The sequence below is a fragment of the Oryx dammah genome, unplaced genomic scaffold (assembly GCF_014754425.2).
Source record: "Oryx dammah isolate SB20612 unplaced genomic scaffold, SCBI_Odam_1.1 HiC_scaffold_25, whole genome shotgun sequence".
NCBI lineage: Eukaryota > Metazoa > Chordata > Mammalia > Artiodactyla > Bovidae > Oryx > Oryx dammah.
Window position 1 is genome coordinate 24,066,485 of NW_024070209.1, and position 9,536 is coordinate 24,076,020.

Here is a 9,536-nt window from a genome sequence, read left to right on the forward strand (position 1 = left end):
GGGAGACTAGTAGCTGGACTAATAACCAGGTTCAAAGGACACTGATCCTGGATTGATGTCAAGTTCTAGAAGACAATCTATATTGGTGTGACTGATGGCGCAACCCTCCGCCCTCTCCCAGGCAACATCTTTTAAATCAATAACTTGAATGAAGACATAAAAAGCAGACATCAAGTTTTCTAATGGCTGAAATGAGGACAGTTAGTATTGATAGAAGAAATAAAAACTGCATACCTCTCCAAAGACCAGCCTAGGGCCAATCTACCAAGAGGAATTTCACCTGAAATCAAAGGGCCTTTACTTGAGTTCCAAAGGCCAGTGCACAAGAACACAACGGAGATCTCTGATTCAGCGGGAACTGTAAAAGGGAAAAACATTGAAGGGTGTTAGCCAATGGTGGGAGAAGGCAATGGCACCCCACTCCAGTACTCTTGCCTGGAAAATCCCATGGACAGAGGAGCCTGGTAGGCTGCAGTCCATGGGGTCGCTAGGAGTCCGACACGACTGAGTGACTTCACTTTCACTTTTCGCTTTCATGCATTGGAGAAGGAAATGGCAACCCACTCCAGTGTTCTTGCCTGGAGAATCCCAGGAACGGGGGAGCCTGGTGGGCTGCCGTCTCTGGGGTCGCACAGAGTCGGACACGACTGAAGCGACTTAGCAGCAGCAGCAGCAGCCAATGGTGAGTTAACTAAGGAGTGAAGACGCAGCTGCATGAATCTGGCTTTCTGTTATGGAGGTGGGGGCGGGGGGGTACGGAGGAGGGGCAGTTTAACTCTAAAGGTTTACTCCTGAGATTCTTCAGCCCCCTACTACCCCAGGGCTGCATTTAGTAACTCCTACTCTATTCCATTAAATGTGTTTGGGTTCCCAGACCGTACCCGCCGCCCTGCCCCCAGCCGGAGCCACGAGCCCTTAGAAGGTAAAGAGAAACGCTGAGAGCTTGGAGTCTGGGAAGAGCTTGGAAACCAAAGCTCTCTGAGCCTCTCCCTGCATGGCCCTATCCCTGCTGATAAGGATGAGAGCGAGGCTGGCTGACAAGTGATAGGAAACAGGAGTTCCCAAACTCTTTAACCCTTCCCTAGCCTGCCTGCCTGCCTGGAGTCTCTAAACGCTGAGGCGTGTCTCCCTGGGGCGCTCTCTCTGCACCGGGGCTCTCTGACTCTCCCCACCAACCTTTCCATCTTCCTCTCCCTTTGCCTGGCAGGTAAATAAATGCTGCCAACCTACCTGGAAAACAGTTACTACCACCACCGAATGCCAAGATAAAGCCCCTCCACCTCTGGACCACCCTGATAAGTCAGCCAGGGACGCCCCCTCTACTCCTGACTACCCACACACCCACCCCTGCCACCAAACCACCGCCACCCAGCACTCTTAGCCACCACACCCCGCCAGTCAGTTCAGAAGCAGGAGACTATGCGGTGAATGTCAGTGGTTAGCATTCACAGGTTCTGGGAGCAGAGACCTCAGGCTCAGTGCCAGCAGCCTAACCCCAGCCCCATTCTCTGCAGCCCCCGCTGGCTGTGGAGCCCTCCAGGGACCTTCAGAGGTTACCCTGAACCAGACCTGACCTCACTGAGTCATCTTAAGGGCCCTCCACCCACCTCGGTACTGCCTGCCACGTGGACAGGCCTCCTTGGATTGCAACAGATGACTGACAAGAGGGTCTGTCCTTGGCAATGGTCACCAGAACTGAAGCTGAGAGGAAAACCGCCCCCAAACCCCCCACCCCTGGGGAGAGGGCGTTAAGGATAAAACAGGTTTACTGGTCACAGTAATTAAGTGTAAAAGAGTTTCCTTCAGGAGAATGGAATTCAGATAAACTGCCATTATCATGCAAAGCAGCTTTGCACCTAAAAGCCCTTACCCAAACAAGCAGTTTAATTAAATCCTAATCTTCACTGGCCTGTTGTGACCCCTTTCCTACCCCACTCCCTACCCCCTACCCCATCCACGCACTGTCTTAGGAACTTCAATATTCCATTTAAAACACTTAACTTGTAAGCATGCAAAACATACCCCAAATGGTGCTTCTAGGTCTGGGTCCTCTGAGGCTCAGGTAGTCCTGATTGGGATGCCAATGGCAAGGGTGTGCATGGTGGTGACAGTGAAGAGATGGAAGCGGGCGTGGCCTTGAACAGGAGGATGTGTGCATCGCACAGCCCTGCCAGCTCCTGTTCCTCCCCAGGAGGCTGGTGCCCATGTAAGATCCACCCCACTCAAACGTAACATTCAGTCTCACCACTCACAGAAAGTGGGTAGAAGCCCTTACAGACTTGGATGTGTTAAACCGGAAGAGGCAGGGATGGACTAATTGGCCTGTCTATCGTGTCCCCATTTGTGAGGCCACACCGACCGCTACTATGAACCATAGGAGGGATGCCAAGCCTGTTAGTGAGAACCACATTCTCTGGAGAAAGGCTGAAGCAGCGATTTGCAGTTGAGGCAATGTGCTATAGGTAGAGAGGGCAGGCAAGCTCAGTCACCAAGTCGTGTCCAACTCTTTTGCGACCCATTGGACTACAGCCCACCAAGCTGCTCTGTCCATGGGGTTCTCCAGGCAAGAACACTGGAGTAAGTTGCCATCCCCTCCTCCAGGGGATCTTCCCGACCCAGGGATCGAACCCGCATCTCCGGCATTGGCAGGCGAGTTCTTTATCACTGAGCCACCAGGGAAGCCCCAGGTAGAAGGAGAGAGTAGGATAAAGAAAGAACAGAATGGAATGATTGAGGGGGAAAGTTGGGGAGAAGTCAGGTCCAAGGGTACTGATAGAGAACAACCCAGCAGAACCTTCTAACATTTTATAGAGGAATTGTGCCTTCACGTAGGAAAGAAGGAAGAAAAAGTGTCAGTCGCTCAGTTGTGTCCAACTCTTTGTGACCCTGGGGACTATATAGCCTGCCAGGCTCCTCTGTCCATGGAATTCTGGAAACCAAATATCAAATGCTGGGGGTCAGGGCATGTTATCTCTTCAGTTGCAACCATTGTAAGGCAGGGGTCCCCCAACCTTCAGGATCTAATACCTGATGATCTGAAATGGAGCTGATGTAATAATAATAGAAATAAAGTGTACAATAAATGGAATGCACTTGAATAATTCTGAAACCATCCCCCAACCCCATCAGTGAAAAAAATGTCTTCTACAAACCCAGTCCCTGGTGCCAAAAAGATTGCGAACTGCTGCTGCAAGACAGATCTCATTCTGTTACCCTCACTCCCACCCCCACAGGGAGAAACTAAGATGCAGGCTAGTGAGGGGACTGGCCCAATGTCACACAGCCTATGTTCAGCAGAAGCACGATTCAAACGCTGGCCTGCCACCCTGAAAAGTCTACGCTTTCTGCTAAACCACAGATCAGCCACAAGGATTATAATGTTGGAGAGGGGATTAACCACCCAAGAGTACTCATTGCCTTCACTTCTGCAGTAAGAACGTTTCCATCCTGAAACAACCCATTGCCTCTGAGGGAGAACGGGAAGGTCTCAGCAGGCATGAGGGACTCAGCTGTCAGCCCTTAGGAGGTGGACAAGGGAGCCGGGCTGGTGGCAGGTGTGGGCGGGCTTGTTGGGGCTCAATTTCGAGAGGGCGAAGAGCCCCAGGGGAGAGTTTTCTTTGCAGGAGAGAAGCATCAGGTGCTGGAAGCTGCGGGATGGGGTGGGGGTTGAGGTAGCATGCATCTGTAAGTCGTAGAACAAACACCAGACCTCTCCACTTAAGACCTCATTCCTTTGCTGGGGGTGAGCAGAGGAGGCACCTCTATTTGGGAACTAGTGAAACTTAAATCACCCTGAACCCTGCACTTTTTCTGTTACTTGTATAGACTTCATGATGCCTGGAGAAGCCGTGGACCTTGTGTAAAGGAAGTTATATTTCTGGAAATGAGACTCTCTGGATTCATGAAATTTGCCTGCTTCTTGAGGGATTCCCTCCTTTTCTGTACAGTGGCTTTTCTTTGCAAAGAGAAGGCGTCTTTCAGGGAGGTTCCGATAAATCTTTAGAGCAAATGAGTGGAGGTGTTTGAGACAGCATGAGGCCCAGCCCCTAAGGGAGCTCCCAAAGTGCTTCATTCCTTTAGTCCTGAGCAGGGGTTCCACGCAGCCAGCCCAGTGTCCACCCCCAACCCCTGCTCCGAAGCCAGGTGTTTCCAAAGGTCATCCACTTGGAATGACAGGTGCTGCTATTTTGACTTCAGAAAGACAGCCTGGGAGGGAGGAAGACTCCTTGGCTCCAGGGTTGATGTGGGTGGGTTAAGAAAGTGGGATTTTGGACAAGATCTGTTGCAGAGTCCTTTGTCTCTCTTAGAGCAAAGACAACAGAGAAGAATTTTAAAAGGTTGTCCTGGTCTCCAGAACCCCCTCTGGAAGCAGATGGCATGTCAACAGGTTCCAGGGCAGGCCCCAGAGGCCCCAAACCTGGGAGCCTTATTGGAATGCAATTACCCTAAGTGCTGGCTGCTGGGATGAAAAGACAGGAATGCAATTATAGAAGGAGCATGCTGCAAGCTTTCATTGATTAACCTGTCCTGTCTGATTCCATTCCCCACTGGGATGATTTTGGGGCCTGGAGGGTTGCCCTGTGCCCTAAGGTTATGAGAAAGAAAAACAGTCACTGTAGAAAGCGAATGCCAGAAGCAGGGTTCGAGAGCTTCAGGAGGGCCTGTGGGCCCCTGAAATTGCATTGCAGATGTACTTGTGCAAATGCAAAGTGTGCATTTAGGAAGAGATGTTACACTCATCACATGCTTAGAGGTCCCTGCAGCCCTCAAAGGGTCAAGAAGCACCGGGTCGGGTCGGGGGAATGAAGAGAGATCAGCTGGGTTGTTGGAAGAGGCCTCCGGGAAGTCCCGTCAGTTTTCAACTCCAAGTGGCTGTGACCCATCTGGGTGCAATTCTGGCTCCACCACGTGCCAGCAAGTTACTTAGCCTGTTGGTGCCTCAGTTTGGTCTGTAAAACGAAGGTAAAAATACCAACATCCTGGGGTTGCTGAGGGAATTAAATGATATAAAAATGCAAAGTTCTTAGCCCAACATCTAGCCCTTAATAAGCTTGCCAATAGGAGCCATTTTGATTTTGATTTTCTATTCAAATTCAGAAAATAAAGTGGCATATTTACACATACTCTTCTGAGCTGTCTTTTGAACCTCCAACTCACAGTCTCGATTCTGTGGCAATCCCCTGGCAAGACCCTCCTCCCAAATTGAGAGGGACCCTGAGATCCAGCATCTCCAGACTCTGCCTCCTCAAACCCTGCCCCACAGGGCACTTCTCCCCTGTGAGACACCAGGATCTGGCCACACCAGGGAACAAGAGCTTCTGGAAGTGGGGGCTTATCAAGTCTCTGGGTGGTGCCAGTGCAGTGGAGGGGTTATCACCAGCCTGCCCCATCAAGAGAAGTTTCTGGAAATTTCAGTCACCAAAATTTTCCTGCCTGTTGACATCATGCAATCACACACTGAGTTAAAATGCACTTCTCTACCCTAACAAGGTCTAGAATGAGACTAATCCAAGACCCCGTATCTATAGAATGTCTAGAGTGGGACTAGGAAAGGAAAAACCAAGTCTCTCCTCTTTCCCTGTGTATTGTGGTGTGTTAGTCATTCAGTCGTGTCCGACTCTGCAACCACATGGGCTGCAGCCCGCCAGGCTCCTCTGCCCATGGGATTCTGCAGGCAAGAGTACTGGAATGGGTGCCATGTCCTCCTCCACGGAATCTGCCCGACCCAGGGAGACCCCGGGTCTCCTGCACTGTAGTCAGATTCTTTGCTATCTGAGCCACCAGGGACCCGGGTCCCTCTGGTATTAAGTGTGTTTTTCAAATTTTCTGTAATTTTGATGCTTTGCTCTGTGGCCTTGCTAACGCTGGAGGGATTGCTCCTCTCTGGGGTTAGCCAGTTCCTAGAGATAAACACTCACCTGCCGGTACAGCTTTCGTATGCAAACCAACCAACCCAGAGTCCAAGCCCTCAGCCACCTCCTTTATAGATCACTTTATACTCCACAACAATATCCTCGGCTCTAATCTCCCCAGGACCAGGGTACACACAGCAGGGGCAGCCCCTATGCATTAGAACCCACCGAAATGTTTCAAACTAGCCAATGTGCTTACCCTGCCTGCCCGTGGAAACCACAGTAAAGGCTCTTGTCCACATTTTCCGTCACTCCCTCTGCCCCTTGACTGACCACGGTGCTTCCCCGTGTCCCCCACCATGGTGTGGCCTGTGCCCTTTTTTTGGGCCCTATAACAAACTATCTTTTCAATGGCAATTGTCTCCCGATCCTCTGACCCATTGACCTAACCATACCTGAGTAATAATAAAACCCACATTTAACACACCCTCTTGGGACTTCCCTGGTGGTCCAGTGGTTATGATTCTGCTCTGCCAATGCAGAGGGCGTGGGTTTGATCCCTCACCAGGGAACTAAGTTCCCACATGCCTTGTGGCGTGGCCAAAAGATTTTTTTAAAACTTCTTTAAAACACTCTCTTTTCCTCACACCTTCCCCACCTGTGAGAGCCTCAGAGTTCTCCTCCCTTAGAACCCAGTCTGCCCAGGCATCTTCCTTCCCAGTTCCAGTGGCTCTGGTCTCCTTCCTTCCACCTGTCCCTGCAGCCCCAGAGACCAAAGCCTCTACCACCTCTGGGGACAGAAGCAGTGCCATCCCAACTCCAGCAGGAACTCTAGAGGTGATAGCCTTGGGAGGATCTTTATTCTTCGGTTCCCAAGAGAAGTTGTACCCAAGAAGCAGAGAGCTGGAGCAGGCTCTGAGCTGTTGATTCATCAATCATTCATTTATTCATTAATCATTCATCCCCTCTCCCATCAATCATTCATCTGCTTACTTATGCATTCAGCTTGTTTGTACCTCTTCCTTGCTTTGGTTGCGGCAGATGTTGGGCCTCCTCTGCTTTGATCTGTCCCCAGCTTCTGTGGCACCTGCCCAGCAGAGGCCATCTGATGTCACTTGGTTCGTTACCTGGATGAAAGGGTGTCTCCCTCTCAGAGGAGCCAGAGACAAACAAAGGGACAGTGCAGAACCGTCCCTGCCTGGAAGCCCCCTTCCATTGCAGGCTCCGGCCTCCTGGTCCACAGGTCAGTGGGAGGGGTGGAGAGGGGCTGCAGAGGGATCATCAGGGCCAAACAAAGAATAATGGTTGCACACTGCTTCGCAGCTGCTTGAAAGCTGATTTTCTGGGAGGCAGGGGGCTACAGGAGACTCAGCCTCCAGGCCTGGCTGTGAAGCCTGGGCCCAGCATATTGCTGCAGTCCAATGTGTTAGTCACTCTTTGTGACCCCTTGGAATGTAACCCACCAGGCTCTCTCTGTCCATGGGATTTCTCAGGCAAGAATACTGGAGTGGGTTGCCATTTCATCCTCCAGGGGACCTTCCCGACCCAGGGATCAAACCCAGATCTCCTGCACTTTAGGCAGATTCTTTACCGTCTGAGCCACCAGGGAAGGCCATTTTCACTGTCCAGAGAACATGGCAAACGGCAACCTGAGGCTAGAGTTTTAGAGGCCTAAGCTGCTAGCCTCCTGACAAGTCTTGCAGCTTCCACCCACCCCACCCTACTTCACCCCAGAAAGTGTCAGTCAAAAGCCAGAGACCCTTTCACATGAGTCAGATTGTGTCCCCTCTGCTCAAGTCCCTGCCATGACATCCCATTCACTCAGCACAGAACCCAGGGCCCCAGAAGATTTGGTCTCATTCACACCCCACTTACTTGCTCCTCTCAGGCCCCACTGGCCGTGCCCACCCTCAACTCACCAGCCACACTCCAGCCTTAGCGCATTTACCCTGCGTTGTCTCCAGCCTTTTCCTGTGGAGTGCTCTTGACCTCTGGGTGCTCCTGAACGTGACTCACTTCTCATGCCTCTCAAGTCTTTGCTCAGCTGACAGCTTTCCACAAGCCTACCCTGACCCACCATATTTAAAACTGCAAACCACACACACACACACACACCACTCCCAATCTCCTCACTCATCGCCTCATAATATACTTCAGAATTCTTTTATTATTTCTACTGTTCATTGTCTGTCTCCGAGTGCTAGAACACAGCCTCCAGAAAGGCAAGGGGTCTTGTCTATCTTCTTCACTGATGTATCCCAAGGGGGTACCAGCAGATGCCCGGTCCATAAGAGAAGCTCAGTAAAGCATCCTTTGGAGGAAAGAATGAACGAATGACCAGGCTCTGGGATGCTCTTAGGGTAAAGCCTATGATGGCACAGGCTGTGGACTTTGGGGTTTGCTGTGGTAGAATCTAGGAGGTCCACGGTGACCTCGGTCAGCTGTACTGAGGAGAAGGAAGCCAGACAGCTCACCCGCTGCCAGCCTTCCCAAGAAGCGAAGGTAGGCAGCAGCATCAGTGAGAGCTGCGCTAACTCGAGATGCCAGCTCCGTGCCGCTCTGGGGCTGGCCAGCGCTCTGGATATCATTAGCTGATTTGTTCTGCTCTGCAGAATGTACTTTTCATATTTAGGCAGAAAAAAACAGCTTTCGGTCCTCGTGCCCTTTCTTCTGTGAGCTGTAGCACATGGCCTGCTTATTATGAATTAATCCTCTAAAGAGCATGTTCATTATTCTAATTTAATTGTGCTTCGTTTCAGAAAATAACTCAACCCAGCGCGGAATAAACTCCAACACTGATCGGTTTTCAAGAAGTTAACCTAAGACAAAATACTGCTAGAGGGCAGCAGCAATTTGGAATCATTAAAGGGAACCCATGTAAATAATAAAAACAAAACTAAAATGCAGAATTAAATTAAGGAATAGGAAATTAAATTTGTGAATCTGATCTGAAATTGAGGCCCTATATGCACAGGCTTTACCCTGGCTTGGCTCTTTGCTCAGGAGGGCTGGGGCAGGAAGGTTGTGCAGAGGTTCCCAGCCCAGGGAAGCAGCGGACAGGAGTGCGCACACCAGCCTCGCCTCCTGGGGTGACAGTGTGCTGTCCTGGGAAGAGGGCTGTGGGCTCGCAGGGAGTAAAGGGACTTCCCTCCCACGAGGCCCTCTCGGAGGAAGATGAGAGCCGCAGCATCCCAGCTACTTCTGGATGACTTGTATCGAGTGCCAGTGACTAGTCAAGGAGAACCAGCAGCCTGCAGCTGAGAGGCTGCGCTGCCGCCACTGGAGGCTGCACGGGAAATGAGGCAGATGGATGCAGGCCGGCTGCACCAAGTGCTGAGAGCAGACACAGGCAGAGTGGCCTTTCCAGTCCCGCTCCACCCCGGTGTTCCAGTCACCCTCCCACAGGTAACCCAGCTTGGGACAGGGACTGGGGTCTTGTCCCCTGCCCTAGCAGTAGCCCCTAAGTGCTGAAGACTATTTAATGTACAGATGTAGAGATGCAGATTCCAACACCGGACAAATAGTCATCTCATCAGGTAAAGAGGGAGACAGGGAAGAGAGATAAGTGGGGGCGGAGGGAGGGGTGGCAGAGAGCAGACTTGCAGACTGCATGGCGTCTGAGGGCTAGGGGTACCAGGGGCAGGCTTAGCACCATGACTCAGACTTCATTCTGTAGTTTACCAG

The 9,536-nt window shown here is 51.3% G+C and overlaps 1 long non-coding RNA gene across 1 annotated transcript; it reads left to right on the top strand.

Moving 5' to 3' along the window:
• The first annotated feature begins 528 nt into the window (after nucleotides 1-528).
• LOC120851633 lies at nucleotides 529-9,247 on the top strand. Its single transcript, XR_005718369.1, has 3 exons — nucleotides 529-682; nucleotides 3,234-3,430; nucleotides 8,612-9,247. It is a non-coding gene; the product is annotated as an uncharacterized LOC120851633 (long non-coding RNA).
• Nucleotides 9,248-9,536: the final 289 nt, after the last annotated feature.